Source organism: Anser cygnoides, chromosome 18 (genome assembly GCF_040182565.1).
Source record: "Anser cygnoides isolate HZ-2024a breed goose chromosome 18, Taihu_goose_T2T_genome, whole genome shotgun sequence".
NCBI classification, from domain to species: Eukaryota; Metazoa; Chordata; class Aves; order Anseriformes; family Anatidae; genus Anser; species Anser cygnoides.
Genome location: NC_089890.1, coordinates 3,765,078 through 3,790,826, shown reverse-complemented (window position 1 = coordinate 3,790,826; position 25,749 = coordinate 3,765,078). Strand labels below are relative to the sequence as shown.

Below are 25,749 nucleotides of genomic sequence, written 5' to 3'. Positions count from 1 at the left end.
CAGCACTGATTCATCACATCAGGTTCCTCCTACCAGGCAAAGATTTTAAACAAAAGTGAAAATCCTTCCATTTTTTTATTTCTGTTAAGAGCATGGTAACGGGCACACAAATGTTTATAACCAACCTCTGGACTGAAACAGGTCTCTGTAGGAAGGGTTTTGGAGAGCTGAGCCAATCCATTCATCCCGAACTAAATGCAAATAAAACCACATCACTGCTGCACAAGGAAATGAGTTCACAGGGAGGTGAAACTGCTCTCCCAAACTACCGATCCCCAGTCTCTTTTCCAGGTTTGCTAAAATTACTGTCACACTCAAAGGGAGAAAGCTTGTTCTAAAAGCAAGTCCTTCTTGCCCTGATGTTAGCCCTCATGATTTGTGAACAGTTGCACCTGGCTCTGTTGTTACACAAGTGCATGTGCTAACACCTGTGCTCTTCAGCTCCTGGTACAAAGCTGGGTTTTCAGGCCTGTAAATTCCTACCTGTAGACCTTCTAGCCCTGTTCTGAAAACATAAGCCCTTTAAGAAAGCTCTTTTATGGTCTGAAATAAAATACCTGCCCCCTTTCCATCCAAAAGCCTCCTTCACCTCAGCAAGCCCCCCAAACCACAAGGGCCCATGACAGAACCAGTCCTTGGGCTGCCTGGGCCCCTATTTTAGGGAACGGTGCTGAGGCAGGGGGAAGGGAACACTCTGCCCATGCCTGGGGATGTGCTGTGGGAGGTAGGAGCTGAAGGGGCTTTGCTTTCTTTCTGGGTGGAATTAAAGGGCTGGATCTAGGGAGTAGAGGCTATAGGACTAAAAAAACAAACAAAACAAACAAAAAAAAACCAACAATCCAGAAATGGGGGTGGAAGAAAGGGAGAATATAAAACTCTCTGGTTTTAATCAGGAAAAGCAATTTAGTTGCAGTTTTCTGCATAATTCTGTTGAAGAAATAAATTATGCAGAGGAATGTGCTTTTCTCCTGAGGCTAAAAAAAGAACAAGTGGGGCTTGGGGAAAGGCCTGGGACTTACATGTGTTTGCCATTTAGCTGTGTTTTTGACAACTCCTCTTAGGCTGAATGGTTTATCCTGTAAACTTCAGCTCTGAAATGGATTCCTAGCAAGGACGTGCAGCCTGAGAATCCTCTCAGGTGGGAGAAATTAGTTTTTTTCTTCTGTGGTGTGAGACCATTTCAGAAAGGGCTTTCCTGGAGCCTGTCAGAGCCCCTGATGGCTCTGGTGGGGCAGCTCTGCTCCGTGGAGCCCCAGCTGGGGCAGCTCGGGCTGAGACCTGCCTGGTTGATCTGTCCCCAGCTTGAGCTCGATGCCTTCCCTGACCTGTTGGCTTTGGTGGATGTCCTGGGGAATGACTGCGGGATACGGGAAACCAGTCAGAAAGAGATGAAGAGGTAGGCAAAGTTGTTTTTTTCCATGGTTATGCTAAAAAAAAAAAACCCAACACACAAAGGCTGCAGTTTTTTCTTTAATGTGTTGTATGACTGTTCCCCAACCCATGAAATAAGCAGTGCTTCTCCTGAAAAAGAAAAAAATCCAGGCTCAAGAGACTGAAATTTTGGACTCCCTAATGGGAAAAGCCTTGTTCTTAGAATTATTTGTTTTTTTTTCTGAAATATATAGGTTTGGGAATTAGGAGCGTAAAGTACTTTGATTGGAATGCTTGTATACTAAGCTTCAAAATAGTAATTTAGAAATCCTTAGTGTAGGAGGATTGTCACGAACCATCCTAGCAAACTTTTGTCAATTCTTTGTTTTAGCTGATTACGCTTGAGTACAAAGCTTGTCTTGTGCATATGATGGGCTTTGCAGGGAAGTAAAACACATCAAGAGGCAAAGCAGTCTTTATCCTCCAAGCTTTGGCTTTTCTCGATATAGATCCAGCCTCAGACAATTACCGAGTCCCTCCTGCTTAGTCTCAAGTGGTCTTTAGGAATTGGAAGCAGCATCTGTTAATTGTTAGCAGTGGACTCCTGAGCGGCTGGGCTTGGGCCTTCCCGCCAGCTGTTACCGCGGCTCGGGAGGAAGGGGAGGAGGAGGAGGCGGCCTCGGTGACTTGGGGACCCGGAGATGAGAGGTGCTGAGGAGGACAGGAATGCAGATGAGCCCTGTGGCTCTGCCATGCGAGGGTGTCTGGGTGAGAAGAAGCCGCGTTTGTGTAAAGCCTGTCTTCCCCTGCCCCTCAGCTTGTCTGGGAGTCTGAAAGGCTGTGTGGGCCCCCGTGAGGCCCTGCGCTCCCACCTGTAGGCAAGGCTCGTCCCTCTGCTTTTCCTTTGTGCCACCGTTCCTCAGGAGATGTACTTCTGAGTCTGCAGGCTCGGCTGGAGCCTTCAGAAATGAGTAGAGGTTTCCTGGAGACCTTTGCCGGTTGGATTTTGTGTGGTGCACAGGGGAGAAGTGGGTGTCTGCTGAGTGAGGACGGGCAGCAAGCAGTTCAGATCCCAGGTCCACCGCTTTGGGCAGGTCTCCTTTTCTGTCAGGGATGTAATGTTTCCCTGAAGTGTTAATACCCAAAGAAGGTACAATAGTGCCAAGCTAACTGGTATTTGTAACTCATGAAGGCCCTCAAGCCCCAGGTGCTGTGGAAACTCCTAAATCTCATTTGATGTTTGTGACTACACTGGTGATGTTTGCTGTGGGTCAGGGGCTTATTTAAATGACTCTGCAATCACAAGGAGATGTATAATTTAATTTAATCCCCTGGTCACAGTGAGTTTGATTTGATGATGTCTCACAACTGCTTGATGAAGACATACATGATTATAGTTCATAGACATCTCACAGCTGGAGAAAAGAATATATATTTTTTTTTTCTTGGAGATTACTGTGGAAACCATTTCGTACAAGCTACCTTCCTGCCCTGATGGCTGCAGATCACAAATATCAACAAGACCCCACTATTTCTAACCAGGGAAAGATCTGCATTCCCTGTAGCATATACGGCTCTAATTTTTCTTTTCTTTCTCTTGGTGTAGTGACTGATCCTGGCACTGCTTTAGGGCACAAACAGGATGAATGGCAATGCACTGGGGTCTAGCCTGCCCTTGAAATAACGGCATGGGTTTTTTTTGAGAGTTTAAAAAAAAAAAGGAGGAGGTAGAAACTTACTGGTTAAAACTGGACTTAAGTTCTGTGGAGAACTGTTTGCACTCCATGTATAGACTGATGAAAATACAATAAAAATCACTGATGGAAAAATTAGTGTTTCCTAAAGGAAAAGTTTTAAAAGAAAAAAGTATATTTGATAAAGTCCTTTTTTTTTTTTTTTTTTTAAATGCTGAGGCTTTACAATGTCAGATCCAATGCTCTGTATCCATAAGGGTCAGCTCTTATTCTTGGGAAAGCCTTCTGTTTTGCAGGTTTTTGTGTCTTTAGTTCAAATAACAAAGATCGCTTTTACACATCAGTTACAACACGGAGATGAGTTCTGTGACAGTGAACATGCAGAAGGCCATTTGCTTGGTTGGAGCATTGAAAGCGGTTGCTGTTAGCCATGCCCATCTCTACAGATCTGGTGGATAACAGTGTTCACGTCGTGGTTCAGGGACCACAGGAGGCTCCCAAAGAAGTTGGTTTTTAGGACAGTAACTAATTTTTGGCAATGTGTACACACGCGTGTTATTGGTGCTGAATTTGGTAGCTGTTAGGACTGTTTTCCCCTTGTGTTTCTCCTGTCCCCAGCCTGGTTGATTTGCCTAACGGAAGCTGACAGTAAATCTCAGCCCTGATTGTCAGGCTTCTCTAGAAACCTCAAGGGAAAGAGAGGAAGGCAGGCATTTGAGGAACAGAAATAGCATACGTAATTAGCTCCCTTATTTAGCCAAACTGCTTTTTTAGTAACCTTCCATTTCTTTCTCTTGCACGCACAGTCACACCAAGCGCGCAGCATCTTCAGACAATAGGAGGTGCTTTGGGCATTGGAGTTGAGAGAAAACAGATGGATGTGACTGCTGGCCCTGCCAGTTATTTATTGGCCCCACCCCACTGCAGAGATGCTGCTTGGAAAAGCCATTCAGGAGCTGTTTAAAAAGTGATCTCTTCCTCCTTAATATTTTTGTTCAACTCCTCTAAATTCTCATCCCAGACATGGGAGTCTCATTAGATTTAGACTTTGCATTAAAGTTGTGTCCCTTGAGCATGTGCTAAGGCTGACACTCCAAGGGTGACTTTTGGGCAATGGTGACAGCTCTTGGCAGTCTGTGCTTTTTTACCTCCTGTCCAGGAGGATGTTTTGCTCAACTAGGCCTGAAAAACCATCCTTAAAGCGGGAAAGGGGAGTCAATGAAAGACATGTAAAGGAAGTCATCCTTCATATGCTCTGTAGAAGTCGGGCATGGCAGTCTTTGGCTTTTGTGCTTGAGATGGTCTGTGTGGGATGGTTTATTACTAAATTATGCTATGAAATGCTCTTGAAGTTTTTTTTCCCTCTCTTCCTGTGTAGCTGACAAGCAAAGTTTAAAAAAGGAGGGGGAGGAAAAAAAGCTTTTTTACTGACTTTCCATGGAAAAATATAAGGAAATGTAAGATGGAAAATATAGCAAAGAGTTTGGTTTACTTCAGTATATATCTGTTCTGCCTCCAAGTCCTTAGAGAAGACTCTCACAAATAACCTGGCACTGGAGATGACAAGCCATACTTCTAGCATCCCTCCCCCCTATTAAGCAGGCTTTCCTTACCTTCTCACTTACTCTGGGGTCCTATTTTATGGTAACCAGTTGACAGTGAGATAAATTACTGAGGACAAGACGTGGCACATCTTTTGTAGCATTGTTTGTCCAGAGAGGTCTCAAAACTATAAAGTACTTGAACTGTATATTATCTCGCCCAGTGGAGAAATGCAGCTTCTGGGGTGGCACAGAGCAGCTGTCCAGCCAAAGTAGCTCGCACCAAACGATTATTGAGGCTCACGCAATGGTACAAAACTGAAGAGTGCCAAGGGTATAGAACAGTACTTGTAGTTATTATTTTACTACTACAAGTAGGCTTAATTTGGTTGTCTGTTTTACTAACAACAACAACAACAAAGAAGAACTTGAAGAGTAAATTCATCTATAATTACCTAAATACTTTTAAATGAGACCAGTCTTAAGCAGCAGCTTGGCTTTTATCCCTTGGCTGTTTAGCTCCTAAATAACACTGCTGACATTGACTGTGCATTGGGAGATAAATGATGTCTGAATGTCATCAAAATGTTAGACAGCTCCAAATAAATCCCAATAAGTTGTCTGGGCAAAGGGAACACAGAGGTGAGGTATAGTACATTTTGTGTTGCCTTGGAAATTTAAACCCATTTACAGCATATGTCTTATATTTATCTGTATTCCAGAACTGTATTATCTTTATTCTTGTGGATTCCTATTGCTTTCCAGTGCTTCTAGTCTGCAAATTCAACTCCAGGTGGATGTTTTTGTTTTATGTATATCAAATCATCTCCTTCTGAATCGGAGGCTGAGTTTCTTCTTAGGCACATTTCTAGTGTAATATACCCAGCTCAAAACCAGGCTGGGTTGAAGCAAAATGCCAATTTGGAAGTATTTATATGCCTGTATTAGAGTGACTTACCCATTCCACAGAGCTATTATTATTAGTTAGAAAGTAGGAGGTGTGTGCAGATGCTGAGAATTTTCCACTGTGCTGGCCCTGCGCTGCTGTGTGTTTATCCGTTCACCAGGCAGGCTTGGAAAAGATGTCCAAAAAAGCAGAGCAGGGCAAGCTCCTCACAGCTCGTTTTATAGCTCCCTCTCTTTCAAGTAGAGGAAGTTCTTACAAATGAGTTTTCCCATCTCTGTCCCTCTCTGTATATTCTTCTTCCCTATCCACTGTCTTCCCTTGCGCTCAGTCCCGCACATGCAAACCTATAAAATAGCTCCCAAGCTATTTCACTAGACAGGTTCTGCCTTGCTTCCATTGAAACAAAACTTGGTTCTTGTAGCTGCACATAAAAAAAAAAAAAAAAGAAAAACTCAGGTGAGCAAAGTGCCCATTAGATCTTCTCAGCGTTTTGCACTGCTGTAGTTCCTGCAGGTTTTATTGACAAGTCCTACGTGTGTTTGTTACTGAAGGTGGAAGAATACAATCTCTATTTGTCTAGCTGCAATGAGGAGGAAGTCCTTCTCATCTTCTTAGCTTGCATTAGCCCTCTCAGCCTCTTTTCCTGGGTGTTGTTTCAATCCCTGTTAAACCCATTAAACCCTGTGAGACATTCTGTTTTAAAGGGCTTGAATGCATCACTCTACGCTGATCTGGGAGATATAATTACTAGAACAAATATCACTCATATAATCTTCTTTAAAGACCAGAAATCTATCTGTAAGTCGCTAATGTGGCCCAATAGGGATGATTTTGCTGCAGAGTATTAGGAGTAAAAAACCCTCCTTGGAATCCAGAAAATAAATAAATTTAAAATTGATTGTTAAGTACTTTCAGAAGTTGACAGACAGATTGATGGTTAATAAGCGTGTGTTCTTAATTTGCATTGCAGAATTTTCAGTGAAAACTACAAACAGCCATCAAAATAGTCAGTTCATTATTTTGTTAGTGTTCTTTTTTCCTATTGTCTGCCCAAGGGTAAGAAGCTATATATCAATAAAGGGATACTGTGAAACTCTGCTGAAGACAAGCAAGATAACAGATTGTGGTAGGTATCCTTGGTTCCCTGGATTTGTGCCAGGGTTAGTGCCTCATGCTAACTCAGAAAGTCAGCAGACAGGATATTCTTTACCAAAAATATTTTCCCTCGTTTCTTTATTTTTTAGCAGTATGTATACACAAAGTGAATTTCAAATTCAACAGATGGATGAGATTAAAAAGAAAAGACGGGCTGCTAAAGAAAGCAAAAAAGCTATTGTCTTTGATTTATGGATTTGTTCCAGTCTGAGAGGCTCAGAGCTTTCTTCGATAAGGGCCGTAAGTGATTAGAAAGTAATGAGGTATGGAAAAGGGTCGGAAGATGCTGAGATTAGATCTTCATGACTGAACAGGAGCTAGTGATGAACCAATCTGCATGAAATGTTGCCTCAGTGTCAGCTTCTCAAAACTGTTGATTTATTTCTGTTATCCTTACGTTTTGCTTCTGAAGAGCATTACGAGGAATTAAGTAGCCAAAGATAGGGGCATATTTATTTAATGTTTCATTAGCTTCTGTATGTTTCTGGTTTACTTAAAGTTAGTGCAGATGACCATCATTTCCTTGTTCACCTTCTCGGAGATTCATGTTTAAAAGAAGATTCATAAAACACTTCCATGTGGGGAAGGATTATTTGGTTAAATTCAAAGTCTCTTTTGATCTCCCTGAGATTTAATCATTGAAAGCTCTCCATGAAAGGGAAAAACCTTTATACCTTCATTAGACTAAAGAAATAGTATTGTGGGTCTCAAAAGTCTTTAGAATTTTCTTCCTTTTCGGGTATAGAAGATGTAATATTAAAATCTGTTTCTGTTTATATCTGTATCCGCAGGGTTGAAAGTTTCTTATTCCAGTTTTAATTCTATCAAGAAGGCTCCATGCAAAGCTAGTTCTTTGTAGCAGTAATGTTCTTATTGCTGTGGTGATCTTGGGGTGGAAGTGAGGCAAGATTTAGAAGTAAAAGTAGCGCCTTTGAGTTAATCAGCTACTGCACTGGTCTAACAAAAGATGATGCCAAGCAGCCTGTCACGTCTCAAGTAGTTATTCTCTATGATTAATATATGGAAACCCTAACAGCACCCATGGGATGTGGAGCTGCCCGTTATATACTGACATGAGAAAACATTGTCCAAACTCTAATTACATTTATTTCTAACAGAGAGTAGAGGGAGAAAAAATATTATTCCTATTTTAACTTGGGACACAGTTATACTGCAGTGTATTGGCTGTTTACTCACAAAACTTGTATGAGACAGTAGTTGCATCTAGATTGTCTGAATCTGTGCTGCTGCCACAAGGCCATCTTCTGATGTTATTTCTGGTGTTATTTTAAGCACTATTTATAAGACTTAAAGAAACTAGAACATCTGAACATCCAGTTTCATAGAATGGTTTGGGTTGGAAGGGACCTTGTAGATTATCTAATTCCACCTCCACCATGGGCAGGGACACTTCCCACTAGACCAGGTTGCTCAAAGCCCCATCCCACTGGGCCTTAATCACTTCCAATTTCAATAACTTTGGTGCAGCTAGGATACTGTATTCTCTGGACAGCTTTGGCAATCTCAGCATATCTGCAGGATGATATATGAATATAATGTTTTTTGTAGGAATTGAGTGAAGGGCAGCATAGAATATTAATGAGTATTTTGCAGTTCCTTTGTAATGCCTAAGCATATTCTAGCTCTGTAAAATTCCTAGGTCAGTAAAACTCTGAAATTCTTCCATGTCGTTTGGTCAAATACCAACATTTAATAAATTATGTACTTGTTGACTCCTTGGCAAGTGCATTTATTCAGTGAGTCACTTACAAAATTTCAATGCTGAGTAGCCAGACCACATCTTGACAGGTAAACTAAAGGTAATGTGTTTGCATTGAGGAGCCATCCAACGTATAGGCTTTGAAATGTTTCAAAACAACAAGTGTTCCCCTCTTCCTCCTCTTCTGGATCCAAACCCAGGCTCTCATAACTACCACTTGTTTTCTCTGCCCCAAAATATTTTGTGCTTGGCAGGTCTTATTTCATCCATTCAGCTTTACTTTGATTCAACTACAAAGGGCACTGCATATTTTTTCCAGGGTAGGAGTGGTATCCATCTGTCTAAATAAGAAAAGACTATCTAAGCTCTTTATTGAAAAAGGAAAAAAGAAAACCATAAGCTCTCCCTTCATTGTTGTCTTACACTTGAAATGTGAAACTGTTCAATTTTGTTAAAATTCTTTCAAAAAGAATATTAAGGCTAGCTCCTAAGCCATATCTAGCCTTGTAGATCTGATTTCACTCTGTCATGCGCTCATCCAGATGAGCTGACTGCAAACATGAGTTTTGTTGTTTGCCATTCCAGTTTGTGGTCTCAGAAGACGGCCATCTGGATGGAATATGCGTTTTGATGCTCAGTCAGGTGTCACAGGACCTATTTGTGTTTGTTCTTCCTGTAGACAGCTTTGTTCCATCAGATTAAACTGGGATTCTTTCCAGTTGAGGCACCTTGATGCAAGCAGCTAGTATTATTGTCTCGTGCTAGCAGTGGGCTAGGGACTTTAACTCAGAACAGAACTCTGTGTTCTTTTCATATGGCTGTAAAATGATCATGCGGTTTTATGGGCCATTTTTGCTTACCAGACTCCAGTAGTGCTTGTGCAGAAGGAATTACTTGGAAAAAAAGCTCTGGATATTGGCCAATGGACAAACAAGACACTGGGCTAGACACATAAAACTTGCCCTAACTCTTGGCCAAAGATCCATTGGGCAGATTTTGATAGAGCTTGTAGGGAGCTTCCAAAGCGTATTAAATCTCTGTGGATTGATCCTGGCCTTTCTGGACTGTAACAAATCCTTGAAGACAAAATTAGCTTCAGGTCTGGGTTTCACAAATAGGAAGAGGTTGGTTTGCATAATAAGCATTAATTTACTTCAAGCCCAAACTGAAAAGCTCAACATCCTCCACCCACCCCCAAAAGTGTTGTCTTTGATGTGCTGTCTAGGTAGGTGCATGACTGGATGGGACTGAATATGTTGGAATCAGGATCTTAATTCTCACTGTCATTGGAGAACTTGGCCAGATTTGGGTTGGAATTTTGTTTTCTGTAAAATACTGGGTGTGTCTGGATTTGGTCTCTGGTGACTGGGACCTGCTGTATGACAGCATTGCTGTCCATGAGGCACTGGGCTGTCAGGACAATCCAGGTCTTCCTGAGAGCTGCAGATCTGTGACCCAGAAGTGAAATAGCTGGAAGTTCTTGTGTGTGTGGTTTGGTTGGTTGGTTGTTTTTTATGCAATGCAAAGCCAACATCCAAGAATTTGAGGTGACTGTTTCCCCACAAGAAAATAAAAGGCACTTTAAAGTATTATATTTATTCTGATAACACCTTTCTTTCCAGATTTCACCTCAGTACAAAAGAATTGAATAGTGTTTATTCATATATCTGAATCCATTTGATGATCATATAATGCTGCGCTTCAACAGCATCTTCCTTTTCAGAATGAGTGTAATCCTGTGTTTCTGTGAAGTTGAGGTTTCCTGCCAGACCTTAAGCACTTACATTCAGGTATTTGCCCCAGTCTGGATTCCTGTGAACCTGGACTCAGTGAAGTTTTTTTGGAAAGTCTTTTTCCTTGTATTTCTGTAGTCAGTAGCGTTGGTCACTGTGTTGGCCATTGCTCTCACCTCCTCTGGTGCTGTTCACAAATCCTCGTTTGTGTTAGCAGGCTCACTGGAACTTAAATGCTAAGGGAACAGCCTGAAGTACCTTAGAAGTTGTCTTGAACTTTGGGGCTGCCTGCCCTGAGTGAGGGTTTGGACCATGTGAACCTAGGAGGTCCTTTCTAACAGACATTATTCTATGGTTATGTGCTTGTTGTGTCTTTTTGTTGTTGTTTATTCAAGAAAGTAGTGATTATACCTTGAGGGAGCTAAGACTGAGTAATGTTCACACTGTAGTCTGTCTCCTATATTAACATCTCAATCAAATGCTTCTTGGTGCTTGTAAGTGAGGTGTTAACAAGGACTTTTGACATTACTTCTTCAGTTTGAGTCAGATTTCAAACTTTTAAAAAATAAGAGATGTTGGGATACTGCAATGAAACTTTTCAGAAGTGTCTGCTTGCCGTGATAAATTGTTTCTATTGATGGAGATAGAAATAAGCATTTCTGTCTCAAGGAGGCAGAAACCTCACGGCCTCTATGGGTGTGGGATGTGAGTACTGCTGTAAGGAAGAGCGTGGTGGGGCAGAACAGTACGTTGAAGGAAGGACTGTGAGTAAGTAGTACCTTGTCCCAGTGGGTCTGGCCTCCCCTCCCCAAGCTTTTTGGGGCCTGACTCCTGCAAGTGGTAGCTCCTGGAATGCTTCCAAAAACTCTGAGCACTGCTTGGTATCTAAACCAAACAGAAGTACAAAACAAGCAGTTAACCACAGAAGGCGCTGAGGAAAACATCTCTGCTTCGTGGTAGCTTTCATTCAAGTAAATCCAAGTGGCCTTGAGAGTGAACTCTCCAATTTCTTCTGTCCAAGTGTGAACTCCCAACAGATGTTTTGTGGAAGTGGAAAGTTGCTGTAAATAGGATGTCTGTGTGTATTTTAGCCATGGGACTGGCTCTGGACTGTGTTAAACCCCTGTCAGCAGTGCAATGGTGTGACTTCTTTATCACCCAGGCACAACTCTGGGCAGTGAGTTATGAGCCCCAGGGCAGGCCACTCAAATATACCAGACACGTGGAGTTATAGAGGAGAAGAGGCCTCCTGCAGCACACAAGAGTCCGCCTGAGCCATTTGAGCAACATGGCAGTGATGTAACCAACATCTCTTAACTGGGCCTGACAGGTAGGAGGGCCCAGTTCCCACCACAACAAACCACTCCTGTAAAGTATCTACCCCAGAATCCTCAAGGGTGTTAGCAGGATTCTGGGACACTGGGTGTAGTGGTGGTAGGTCAAGCAGGGCCTCCAATGTGCACTAAAATCTCCTGTCAGGTAGGGCAAGAATATCACTATTTACTGGTATTTGGTTTACTCTACAATCTGGTGATTCAAATTAACAACGTCACAACCCCAAATCGGTCATTTTTAGTCTTAAGGTTACCCATTCCCTAATGGCACAATGCAAAAAGCTTTGGTAATTATGCAGCAGCCCATCTTCAACAGCACAGCTCTACTTCCCCAACCAATGCTGCCAGGCTTTCTCCTCCCTTGTTACCTAGCCAAGCTTTCTTTAAGTCCTCTTAATTGGCTCGTTAGTGTAACCTGAGGCTACCTGTCCTGCTTGGCTGATTCACTAATGAGGCTCAGCTGCCTTTTTTCAGACCCAGACAGGAGAGGGATCTGTAAAACCTGGTGCTGAGGATTTCAGAGCTGCTCCCTCCAGTGCCCTGGTAACCCAGCCTCTCCAGCATCAGTGTCACTGATGGCTTTTGCACAGGCAGACACCTCACGCACTCCCAGGGGGCATTACTCCCCTGTTCAGACATGGACTCTCTGTTTCCTAAAACCCATTGTTGTAGCACACCCTGATGCACAGAGCACTGTGAGCAGTTACTTCTGCTGTGCCAGTAAAGCCAAAGAAAGGGCACTTATGCTAATTCATGGGATAAGAACACTACTTACAAAATGTTTCCCTGGACATCATCAAGAGAAGTAATAAGCTTAAAGTAAAGTAATTGTACATTGGGGTTTCTAGGATCAAATTACTGAAATCTGAGTTAGGCCCATCGAACTGTGATACCTGATACTGTGATTCACCTGTCTTGTGAACGCTCTTGCTCCAGGCTTCCTGTACAAGACATGTCTCTAGAGAACGATCAGGTGGCACAAATGGCTGAGGAACCCTGAAGAGACTGGGCTAGCTGAGCTAACCTCGCAGCAAAGTAGGAATGGTGACTTGGGAGCAGCAAACCCTTCCAAACCTACCTGATGGCCAGGTATGCTCTGATGTGTGGCAGGTCAAAGGTTTGGCCTCTTCCTTCATAAGCCACGTGGAAAATGGGCTTGGTAGCTGTGTTTTACATGCTCCCTGGAGTCTTGAGAGTCATGCAGTGAGGAGTCTGCTTGAGACTGGCCAAGCCAGAGCTCCACATCTTTCTCTCCTACTTGGAGAGCTCCTACATTCATTCATGACCAAGGGTGAAGAGGCTGGAAGTCCTGGTAGTTTGCAGCTGTGCAAGCCAGACCTGTAGGAAAAATTTGAGTAAGCAGGCTCATAGCAGTTCTAAGGAATTTCATTCTGTTGGAAAAAGTGGCTTCATCACACTGAAATAGTCTTAAATAACTCACAGCTTAATCGCTATGATTTAAAAATACAAAGTGAGAGGTCGTGCACTTGGACTAATACCAAGAATTTTTCCTATTAGATTAACAGACATCAGTTAGAAATAAATGAGGCAAATTTCCTTTTGTGCCAGTTGATCATGAGAAGAACCAATGTGCTGCAGCTCTGGAAATGACAACGTGATGTTGGGTTTGTTGGATGAAGGCCTTCTTCAAAGGGAAAAGAAGTATCCGTGCTACTGTGCAGGATGTGAGGCAAGCTGCTGTGTCTGATACGGTGCTACCCCAATGAGTCCTCTCCTGGAAAGGTGAACTTCAACTGACTGATCAAGGGAAAGTGGAACCTACTGTGAGACAGGGGACTTGAAAAGTTTGGCTTGTTTAGTCTAGCAAATCACAGACCGAGAGGCAATCTGATCACGGTCTAAAAATATAACGGGAGTGAAGAGAGGGAAACGCACTCTCTAAGAGCAGACACATATACATTAACCATGAATTAACTTGAGCTGGAAATAAGACAGCATTTAGCCATTAAAGCAGCAGGACTTTGTAACAGCAGCATTCACATCAGAATAACGGGGACAAAAAGTGATGTCTGTTTAAAGATGCAGCCTGAAGCATCTTTAGGAGATTGTGATGAAGTGGCTCGTGCTATCAGGTTATGGAGCCAGCGACCCATTCAGTCTCTGTCAGTGCAGTGATCCTGTGTTCCCATGCCACCATCACTGTCATCATACAGGAGCAAATACGCGCCGGCTGAGAAGCCCTCTCTCTTGTGATGCCTTCTGCTTGCTCACTGACCTGTGACTAGGCGCACCTTTGAACCAGAGGACAAAGAGTGCTTGCCAGAGAAAGGCAGTTGTTCCAGTTTCTGGATGTGTCTGTAAAAGAAAATGGCAGTTCCTACGGAGGCCAAGAATGTAAGGAGGTGCAAGGAGGCATTGAATGTTTGGATGCCAAATTTAGCTGCTTAATAAAGAGGCTTGGAAGGGGAATAAATTCTCATGCTTAAGTGTCTAGGTGAAACTCTGCTAAATGGGAATTAGGCTGAAGCCTTGAGTAGGTATTATGGGGTAATATTATCCCTTGTTTAACTCCTGTAAGGCTTAGTGCATCTTCACTGAAACACCTGATACTGGTCATTGGCAGAGGGAAGGCTTTGGATTACCTGTCTTAAGCAGTATGAAAGTCCCCAGAGTCCTGTTATTTCCAACTCTTTCACCCTGTAGCAACCTGGAATTTATACAGGACAGGAATTCTGGCTGTTTTGGGGTTACAAAGGATATTCCTGCATTGCTTTAAGGAAGCTAGAGCTTATCATTTGACAAAACGTAGTTCTTTCTTTTCCTGTCAGCCCTCTGGGGCAGGGACTTTGGTTCTCACTGCTAGAGAGACGCATGCCAGCCGCATCTGCCTGACTGAACAAAGCCGTCCAGACAGAAGACCCTTCATGCCACAGTTCACAGCAAGAGGAGCAGGGGTCAGCCTGAGTATTGACACCAGAAATGATCTGACCATGGCCTTCAAACAGCTAATAAAAGCCTGACCCTGCGCTCCCAGAAGTAAGCAGCAAACCCCTCGCTGACACTAGCAGCACGGGGCAGGCTCCCGGCATGCTCTCAGCGCGCCTCTCGCTGTGCTGCAGGCGTTACCCCCTGGGGTCGAGGTGTGGGTTCTGTGGGTCCCTGCCTGCATCCCACAACTGCACGGAGCAGCTGCTTCCCTGCCATCCATCATCTGGAAGAGCTGCTCTGCTAAATGGCGTGCAGAGCTGAGCTGAAGGCATGCTCATTTCCCTTGGATTTTATTTTTGGAATTTCTGAGTAGATCTGGTGCCCCAAAGGCTAAAGCTACTGCTGCCTTTTGGGAAACTCCAGTGAAAAGCAATATCTCATCTCCAGGAGAAGACAATAGTCGCACAGTACAGCACATCAAGCACTGGCTTTCATCATTTTCTACAAACACCACTAAATCACACAGCACATCATTTAAAACAAACACTGTGTAAGGGCTGGTAAAGTAACAATACAAAGCAGCTCTTAAATTTCCCCGGTGTCAAACCAAGCCAATTGTACTGGCAGGACTCCAGCTTCTAAGGTGCATGGAGTATGAAAGTGTCTCACTGCAGGCAAGCCTGGAAGTACAGTCCAACCCGGTGTTTCATTGCTCCCACATCATAAGGGGACAAATTTTTTGTGGATAAAAGTAGACAAGAGTCAGACTAAAATCATCAAAGCATTAACTGCATGGGCAGGTCCTGATTTTTTAAGGTGAATGACATAGTTTTCACCTCTATCAAGCTGTCTGGTCAATCTTTTGAGAAGTCCATGTGATGGGGAAGGTGAAAATCCATAAGGAAATTGCATGAGTGATTCACAGCAGTTGGTGTTGCCTTTTCTTTTCAGTATGTATTGAACTCCAATATCGCTGTTTGGCTGTAGAAAGAAGTGCTGTTGGCTGAAAATGCTGTGTTTTGGATATAAACCCATCTGCCTCACCTGATTTCTAATGTGAATTAATTCCAGTCATTTTCAGCTGGATAAAATGTCCTATGTTTCTATCCTAATCTGCTTCCTAGTACTGCTCCTGGATCTTGTGTGACTGACACCTTTGTCTGATAGATGAAGTGCGCAGTCTCCACATACAAATCACTTCAGCCAAAAGCAAAGGAAGGATGGCATTATTGAATTGCAGCAAACACACTGCCCTTGTGAGTATACATGGTAAATTCCCCGTGGGTTCAGCAGGAGCACAGTTAGGCCATCGCTGTGTGCTTTAGAAACTGCTGTCCTGTGCTCCAGTTTGTGTGTCAGCCTCAGACAGGTCTCACTGCTTTTCTCCTGCTGCGGCTCTTAAGGCTCTGGGGACCTTGCTAAGCAGAGATTAACTCTTTTCTGAACCGCTGCAGCATCTGCTGCTGCAGGGAGCAAGGTGGCCATCTGTAAGTATCAGAGCACACACATCCATAGCTACTTGGTCCAATTTGATAGTTTACATTTATTATTATTAGAAACTTGATCTGCCTGGAGAGATGCTGAGCAATTTACTATTCCAAACAAGTTCTGTTGTCTGGTGAACTGTATCTACCCCTTATACTGTTTTTCTCGTGTTGAAATGGATTTTTCCATTGACGTGCTGGGATATAAGATGGGCATGGACTGCTTTGGAGTAGCAGCATTTCAAAACTCCTCTTGTATACATATTACTTGGTGACATCCTTTTTCATTCTTGCTGTTTATACGTGGTGGAGTAGTACTGAGCATCCTTAGGCATGGATCAGTCTATGGGAGCAGATCCTGAAAAATCTGAATGGAAAAGCAGCCTGATCTAAAACAGCATGACCTGGGGATTCTGCTTTTCCGAAGTTCTGGTCCTCTTAGACGCTGAGTACATTTGTGATCTAGATTGTTTACCTACAGCAATTAGTCCTGTATTGATACAAAATCAATCACTTCTTTCTACTGACTATTCAGTAAGCTTTGTTATTCTCCAGTACAGTTTGGTGGGCAGAATGGACTTATCCCATGTTAATCAAGGAGAACCATCACGGTGCAGTCACTGATAAGCAATTATAATGTAAAATAACAGCAATGAACTCAAATTGCCCCTCACTGCCCATCACTGCTCTGCTTTTTATAGTAATAATATAGTCCATTAAAACCTACAATCACTGTAATGTTTATGCATTATTGGGGAGATAAATTGCATAATTCTCATTTTGCAATTTAAATGTAATTATGAGCTTACTAATGACTAAAACCTGAATTTGCTAGACTATCAGTTTTTCTAACACTTGCCAAAATTATAGGTAATTACTTAGAGCTTACAATAATTATAAGTCCATCTTTTAAATAATTAATGTGCACTTTCATGGTACGAAACAGCGAGTAATCAAACGACCTCTGGCTTTTACAGCAAGCCCATGCAATTAGTCTTATTGTGTAGGTCTATAGAAATGTACCCATTACAAGAGTCTGTTAAGTTGGCAGGCTTGATATTGATGGCTGTTGCATTTTATGGTACCAGACAATGATTAACATACAAAGGCCTTCAGAAATGGGCGTATGGAGAAAATCTGAGTGCATTTTGTGAGCCACTGGATGCAAATAGAGAAAAGTAATTACAGGTGAAAGGAGTTAGAAGTTGCATTCTGCTGCCTTTTGGACTGTCAGGTATTCTGCTGGGAGGGTTTCTCAAGCCCATTCGCTTTCTGCATCCTGTGATTCGGATCATTGGCCCAGGAAGGAGCCAGCAACTTGGCCTGGGAGGTCTGTGTTGGGTTAGACAATTCCTTCGTTGTGGTCAGCTTCCCTACGGCAGGTGCTGCTGAAGCAGCATATATATATTTCTTGCTCTGGAGTCTCAAAATCTATTGGATGTCAATGGGAAATAGATGCTAACTTGTGAAGCCCACAGGTGTCTGCTTGCCAGAGGCACACAGCCCAAATTTCCTCATCTTCTGTTCTTTGCCTTACCTGGCAGTGAAGCTTTCTTGTGAGCCTGGAGCCTACGTACAGAAAGCAGAGGGCCCAGGACTGACTTGGTTGTTTTAATCTGAGCCCATGTGCCAAAAACTGTTGTAAATTCAGCCCTGCATCCCAGCAGTGCCCTGTATCCTCTCACTATGACGTTTTAAAGTCCAGGGAAGAGGTCTGTGTTAGATAAAGCCAAAGCTGGTGGCAGTGGTGATTCTGGTATTTGCTGTTTTCTCTGCAAACCTGCCTCCTATCAAAGCGTTATGGGAGAATTTTCTTGGAAGAAACAAAAGAAAATAGTAAGATAAACCATTTCTGTTGAAGGCAAAATCAATTGTTAAAATGTTCAAATCAGTGTCAGAGCTTTTAATGTGTAGATTCATCAGCGGAACTACTGCAGTGTGGCGGACTATAGAAAACAGTGCTGTCTGTGGTGTAAGTGCAGTGTTTTAAACTCCTTCCTTGGCTCAAAAATCTGCCCCCATCTCAGCGTGCCGCACGGCTCTCCTCCCTTACCTGTAACTCTTGCAACCTGGTAGGAGTGTGCAAGGCATCGCCATCCCTTCTGATCCCACCTGCGGTACTGAAACGCGGCAATGAGCACACCACTTACCCTCTGTGACCCTCAGTTTACCTGACTCTAAAATGAGAATTATGGTAACAGTTACCTAGCACACTGGGGTGATGGGAGAATTAATTAATGTTTATAAAGACTTTGAGATCTTCAGATGAAAATTGCTACAGTATATAAGTGCAAAGTAATTATGATTATCATTACTTTCATTTGCATGTATAGACTGTAATTAGCTGTGGATTGTATTGCATTGACTGTGAATAATTTAAAAGCTCTCTTCATGAAGGTGTCACTTTAAATGTTTCTACATTTTGCATTTAATAATACCAAGGTTTGGCTTCATTTTGCTTTTCCTTTCCCTCTGATAGTGACATATGCTACAGTGTTGGCTTATTGGAGCTCTGAATCTGAAGCAGTCTATTTCTCATCCTGCTTGCCTTCATTTTGTTGGTTCTGCTCTGGTAAATGCTGATAAAGGAGCTAATTTACCACTGCAGGATGTCCCCCTGGCAGATCGGCCCTGTGCACACCCCAGCAGGGGAGCCTGGGGCTCAGCACCCAATGGGGTGCTCGTGGCATCACTCGTGGGCTGTGCCTCTAGCACCCCAACCTGCCCCAGGCACGGCCATGCTGTGTGATGGGGGTGATGTATATCCAAAGCTCTTGTGCCAGCCCTGTTGAGAACCCACTCCAGTTTGCTTCTCCAGTTTTACTTTGTGACTCTGCTCGTTATTTGACTTAGCTCCTCATTTTCACATAAAGGAGTAATGAAGAAGGAACCATGATCAGAGACTCGAACTTTGGGCTTGTGTCCTTTCAAATGCTTCCCAAGCATCTCGTTAAGTCTTGTTTTGGAGCCCAGTGTATCATGTCTGAAAGTAGCTCATCTTTTCCTGACCATTTCTCAAGCTGAACGCAAGGAATACTTCCTGTCCCTTTGGAACTGAATGGGTTTGGGGAAAAGAGATGCATCCCCCAGGTTGTTTCAAGACTGCTACAATTAGGACCAGGTTTCTCCTACTCGGAAGCTGAAGTATTATTTAGTAAATGGTCCCTTGAGATTCAGGAATTAGTCTGCTAAGAACATTATGAACAAAAGGTTTTTGCAATCTGTGAATCCCAGGAAGTCAAAGCCCATTTGTTTGTTTAGTGACCCTAAACCTAAGGCGCTGTCTTTGGAGCTTATTTGAGATTTTTATTTTATGCTGTGAAAGCAGAAGTAATTGTGCTTCTTAAGCACACACTGGAAACCACACTTAAATTAACATCTCTTAATTAGGCAAAGGAGAAATTGTTGTTTGTATTCCTTGTCAAAATTATGCTTGTGTTGGTAAAAGGCAGGAGGGGACGTAGCCCCTTCATTACTTGGACTTGATTCGGCACGTGCACTATGCTGCCAATGCACTGGGAGTCCCCTCGGGCCCCCTTTCACATTGGAGGTCTTTTCTGCTGCTTAATCCTATCAATATAGCTGCTAAGAATTTAGGGGTATGCCCACTCAAGTGGCGTAGTCTCATAAAAGTTTCCTATTACTTTATCTCATAATCTGGTTTCCTGACTTCAGCGGAAGAAGGTGGAACTCTGTAGCAGTCACTCAGCAGCACACCGTGGGATGACTTTCAGTCATGACTTGGGGCCATACAGAAGACCTCTTGAATTTGTTGTGAGGGAAGTGGTCTTGTTTTCCAGTGCTTGAGCTAAATTCATAGTTAGCAGTGTTATCCATCTCTCCTAAGGACTTTGAAAAACCTCATACTGCCCACAGTGGCATCTGAAACTCATAATCTTCTAAATGTGTTTGCCCTTCCAAGGAGGGGAGGCACAATGTTGTTGTCCCATCGTTACCACCGGAGAGCAGGAGGCCAAGGGGCCTGTGGTGGAGCACATAATTACAAGGAGCAGGGCTGAGGGGAGATGAGGTGTCTTTAAAACACTTAAGGGGAAGAGACTGATTTGTCCATGTTATCTACTCTAGATGGAGCAAGGATGCTCGGGCTTCATGCTTTGGCCAAGAAGATTCAGGTTGCCTACTGCAAAAAGCTTTTTATGAAATTAGTGGTGAGGGTGCTGGGAGGCCCCGCAGCTGGGTGGGTGAGCATCTCTGAGATGTAATGCCGGGGTGTGGGCAAGTATGTGAGGAGGTAGGTTATATGTGCTCTTGAAGACCCTCCTGGCCCTATAATACAAGACTGACTGGATGGCTCGTGCTTTGAGTCTGAGCTTCTAGTCCTCGGACTTGCCCTTTTCACATTCTGAAACGTCTGTAATTTATATGTCAAATCTAGGCAGGGATTTAGCCTGGGGGGATTCATACAGGCTAAACTGAGGCATTTGAGTGAAAGGAACATGGAGCACGGTGGTTTGGGCCAGGTAGCTCAAAAGTGTTTGGAGAACTTCTATGTCCTGAATAGCAGTGTTTGGGCTGGGATTCTCCGTCTGGTTCTGTTGCTATCAGTGTGAGCTATTACTGAGCACAGCAGTGAGCTCCCCAACACCAAAATTAGCTGGGGTCAAACTGGGGACAGTCTTCCTCCATCATAACAGCAGTCTGGGTTACCCCTACTCTTTAACCTTCATTGAAAGAGAATCCACAATGAAAAGCATTTCTGCTGCTTTTGGCTTTTCCTGGAGCTACGAGTCAGCTTTACATAGTGATAAGTGAAACCTGAATCATGTTCATTTATTTGAAATGACTACAGGAAATCAAGTTATCCTGCAGGTCTGTTCTTTCCAATATGCTCTTAGTTTCTCTTCCTCTGCGGCAAAGTGCACGGCAATAACCTTGCAGGAAACGTTTGGATATCTCCCAGTAATAGGGTGGGCGTGTGTCCAGCGTGCACTGCTGGCTAGCGTTCTAAATCTATTTAGCACACTCAAGTGTAGAGATTGAAAGAAATCATGAATTGTTTACTGTATCTATAAATGTGAATCAATGGCTTGTTAGTCCATGCCAACCTCATTAAAATTAACTGTATCTGAAAGAGTGAATGATTTTATGGTGATGGATAATCCACCTAGAGTACGAAGTTATTAGGGAAGATGAAGAACTTGGGAATGCAGTGAAAATAGTTCATTTGAGGAGAGAAGACTGTTGTCAGCAGAATGCTTTTGCAGGTAATTATGCATGTTGAATTACTGTAGAGAGAAGGGACAGGAGCATCAGCTGACCTAACCTGGCATAGTCCTAGTGAATTCAGTGGAGATGTGGGGATTTACATCTGCTGAGGATCAGGGTCTGATCCAAAGCCAGAGCTGAGTCCACGAAGAGATGTCTGGTGATTTCAGTGGGTCAGGATTATTAGCGCACAAATTCACAGAGCTCTGCCACCTAAGTAAATAACCTCACCACAAACAGTATTGCTTTAAGCATGAATATTGTTCTTCTGAACAGGAAAGGTTGCGGTGAGCATCTCAGAATAGCTGAGCACCTCATTCTCCTGGATGTGGCATTACGTTTATTCACTAGATGTCCTGTCTTAATCCTACTGATACTGCATCTACATCTTGATAAAGCAAGGCCAAAAGAATTAAAATAGAAGGTGAGTCTAAGAAGAAATATTTTCCTCGAGTGACTTACAGCTTTCTTATAGCATTCCTTGTTCACACATGAAGTCAAGATTCCCCACATAAAGGTATTCACGTAAGGGCGACCATACCATTTTAGACATTCTGCTCTCCAAAACCATGGCATGATTTAGGGAGTGGGACGTGTCTGCACTTGGACTTTTTTTTCTCATGTCTTTTTTTTTTTCTTATCTCTGGGGGTTCAAGATGCTGGTTTGGACTGCGATTGTGAAGACATTACAGGGCAGTTCCTTACCAGTCCCTTTTCTCTGCTCCATGGCAGAAGATGTTGCTCCATTACATTTTGAGCCTAGAAGCCATCTCTCTGGGTTCCTGGCATTAAGTACAAGATAAAAAGAATGTACACAGATTTATTTATTTTTTATTTGCACTCCTTTTTTCCTTTATCAAGCAGACTGAATGACAGTAGCTCTCTGGGGCATCACATATTCAGATCACATCTTGCAAACAGGTCTGTTGGTACAGAAATTAGGTTTAGTTTACAAAATCCATCACTAGTGTTTTGTAAACTGGGTGGTGATTTTTTAAGTGCCCAGTTATCTTGAAAACAAACTCATTACAGTCTCTCATGTTAGAGACCTGAGCAATTGTAAGCTAAAACTCTTAGCTAACCGAGTGGTTAGCCTCTGTCAGACCCAAAATCTAACCAGACAGGTAGGTGTGATTTATTACCTGACAGATAATAAAGGATGCTTAGGAAGGAGTGCAGGAGAGAAGCCGGGTTAGGATGACCCTTTCCTTGGTACATCCTCCCCCCTCCAGGCAGTCATTGGTTTAAAAACGTGCTGGCTGCTGCAGCAGGCGGTGTGGCCTCAGTCCTGTGCTGGGCCTGAACCGGTTCCTGCAGACCCAAGAGCTTGCTGTGACATCCCCATCGATGCAGCTGCCCTGCTCCAGCGCACAAATTCGTATCCCCACTCACTATTTGCAGTCTGTGAAGATATATAGGTACAAGCGTGGCTTGTAATTAGAAGTGACAACCCGTGGCTCTCCTCTCCACCTCCAAAACCTGCCACAATCCTTTCACCGACAGCCACAGTTCCACTGGCACTGTCCCTTTAATTAGAAACGTATTAATAAATCCATCTTGTTCTCTAATCCCCACACACATAGCACAGTGATTCATTAGCACAGGAAGAGGCAATTTAGATTTCCTCAGATAATAGCAGCTGTCACTAATCAAATTAAAGGAGGAAGTGCGATTCAAAAGTTGGGCAAACTGGTCTGGGAGGAGAGCGGCAGGCTGGTGTGAGAGACCTTTCTGCCCCAGCCAAGAGGAGGATAGGGGCTGCTGGCAGAGTCACTCCCAGGGGCGTCAGGAGCCCCTTGCCCAAAGAATTGGTCCTGTGCCTGTGGCCCCTGCAGTCCCCAGGTCAGGAGCCTGAGGGAGTGCTCCTGCTGGTGTGCCCAGCTTCCCTGGGGCTCTGAAAGGTGCAGGAATAGCTAGTGCACACAGGGCGGAAAGAAAACCTTAAGATCCCTTCCCCCGTTTTGACAGCCATCAACTTGAGACAGCCCTGATAGGCAGATGTATTTCCAATGCCTTTTCAAATCTTTTTTTTGCTTTTCCTTCAGGAGCATCCCATGGCAATGAGTGCTGTAGGCTAATCACAGTAGAAATATTCCTTTTTGATGGCTTTGAATTTTCCTCCTTTCAAGTTCTTTGAAAGCTCCTCGCTGGTGTGCTGTGGCAAGAACAAAATGTCTCATCGTCCCTTCTCCAACCGACGTGTGATGTTATCTACATTTATCACAGCTGCCCTTGTTTGTCTCCTTGGTGAAGCTGCGGTACTGCCTGGCTCGTTTTGTCGGGCTAGGAGGAGGAACTGTGTCTGTTGGTTTAGCTCCCTGTGAAGGAGGAGACTCAGGGCCACAGCAAGCTCACTGGATTCTCTGGATATCTTCCTGGATCAAATTTTGAGGAAACTGATCAAGTCTATCTCGCTTTGGTAGCGGTATATGGAGTTAAATGTGTGGGATGCCATGAGAAGCATTAGGCGATGTGACCCCAGGCCTTGATTCCACCTCTGCTGTGCGATTTCACCATTCCCCGCTTGTTCCAGGTGCTGTCCCCCGAAGCAGGGTGATTTTGTAGGTCTGTCTCACGTCCAACCTTGCCTGTGCGAAGCGAAAGCAGGAGATGAAAGGAATGAAAGCGCTCCCTTCGCTAGCACTTCAATCGGTGATACAAGCGATTAAAATATGAATTAATCTCAGGAAGATGAAAATGCAGATTTTGAATAGGAGCTGTTGGAGTCACCTTGAACTTGTGCTTAGTGCTGTTTAGCCTGGGTGATTAAAGACATTTACACTCCATTAAAAACCTTGCTGTTCTAATGTGAAAAACACCTTGTCAGCTGGGTGTCCTGCGTGCCTGCCATAAGGAGTAACCTCTCTATTGACTGGCTCGTATATTAATTCAGAATAACTTCATAGTGTCGCTGTGAAGAAAAACAAACAGCCTACTTTTTTATGTGGCAAGGAGAGGCAGTGGGAGCCTGGTTCTTCCAGCACTGTTATGATGAGAGCGAGACAATAGCAATTATCTTCGCCTTTGTCCTGAGCTGATTGTCTCAGGCTCAGACGCTGTTGTCAGGCTGGCTGTTTGGCCGCCACAGTTGGTGCTTTAGGAGGGAGGAACGTGAATGCAGGGGGTGGAAACTGCTGTCTTGTGGTCACTGCTGGACGTGTGAAACCATCAGAGCAGCTGCCCACCACGTGCTGGCAGTACATGGGCCCCTGGCAGGGCTGTTACACCACAGCACGTGCTGCGGCCCCACGTCAGGGCAGGAGGAGCTGCCAGCCCTCCCTGCGCCCCCAACTCCCCTTCGGGGTGAGCACGGGCAAACCCTCGCATCGCGTTCCCCATCTGCAATAAGGCAGCACGTGGTCGGCCCTTTGCAGAGCGCTGCAGGAGGCTCCAATGAGAAACCCTAGTGGGGAGCCCCTGCAGAGCTGCTGGGGGCTACCACCGCCCTGCAAAGTGGGGACCCCTCCTGGGGCACCAGGCAGCAGACACGGCCTCTTGGCACGGTCAGTCAATTTCTTGGTGTTTGGCCTCACAGGTCGGGTAAGGCGTTGGTGCTTAATCACAGCTCCGAGTTAATCACAGCTCTGTCTGGAGGCAGACATTGCGGTACCCCTGGGGTGGCATTAACAAACCAAGCTCTGGTTCCATTTGTGGATGGAAAAGCAATGTGGTCTGTCAAAATTCCTGCTGCTTATTTTTTTTTAACTATGATTATTTTTTTCCTATGATGTTTATATATCCTTGACCGTAATAATCGGCCTTCAGAAGGGGAGCTGCTGGGTCAGGTGTTGGGAGGGGCAGGGGACCTCTCTGTCCTGGAGCATGCTTATGAGAGACTTTGGGGCAGGGATGGGGGAGAACTGGGCACAGGGAGAGCCCAGTGTGCAGCTGCTGACCGTGGGGTCAGGGACAATACCAGGCCTTGGCGTGGGCGCACAAAAAGACTTCCTCGCTACCCAGAGTGCCTGCACGCAGTTTTCCGCATGCCAGCAAGCTGTGGAGCGCTGCCCTGAGATGAGAGCACACCTTAAGGAAAGGATCCGTCCCCCAGCAACACTGTGGGAACCTGTATCTAACCCACACCGTTCTGAGCTTTATAAAAAGAAAAGCTGTTAGTTCATGTTCCTTTTCAAAGAAAACCTTGGTTTTGGTTGTTAAAGCCCCAAGGCCTTCCACGGTGTCCTAGTAGAATAGGTTTGGGCAGATCTACCTGAAAGATCTGGCTGACTTGGTTTCTGTCACAGCAGTGTTTCTCAGCTAGGTTAAATACAGTTCTAAAGAAATTTTCATTATAACAACTTGATACAGAAAATGCAATTCAACACTGGTCATTTCAAACAGTGCATGGTGCTCAGAACATGAATAGCTTAGTGATACGGTCTGTGTTTGCTGATACATGCCTGTCAGATTTGCTGACAAATCCCCAATCTGTTTTTTTTGCTTCGCCCCCAAACCTCAGGCATTATTAACTGATTTAAAATGTCTTATAAAACATCACCTCTGTTAACTGTTATTCTTTTCTGGTCCAGCTACTATCTGTGACCACCGTAAGCACAGAGGCCTCTGGGGATGGTATATCCTCTGCACTGGGGCAGGAAAATAGATGAGTGCTCAATTGGACTGAAAAAGAGAATATTCTGTAAACTGAGATTTTTCATATTTGATTTTTAATTTCAGAAAGATTTAAGGATGTGG

General features: G+C 44.0%; 2 long non-coding RNA genes across 2 annotated transcripts in view; both read left to right on the top strand.

Moving 5' to 3' along the window:
* Nucleotides 1-25,749, top strand: part of LOC106041064 (uncharacterized) — a 399,163-nt gene that overhangs the window by 109,341 nt on the left and 264,073 nt on the right. The gene's annotated exons all lie outside the window — the stretch shown is intronic.
* LOC106041063 (uncharacterized) lies at nt 583-23,625 on the top strand. The gene is made up of 5 exons (XR_010825727.1): nt 583-724; nt 1,062-1,138; nt 1,302-1,396; nt 21,331-21,478; nt 23,100-23,625. It is a non-coding gene; the product is annotated as an uncharacterized lncRNA (long non-coding RNA).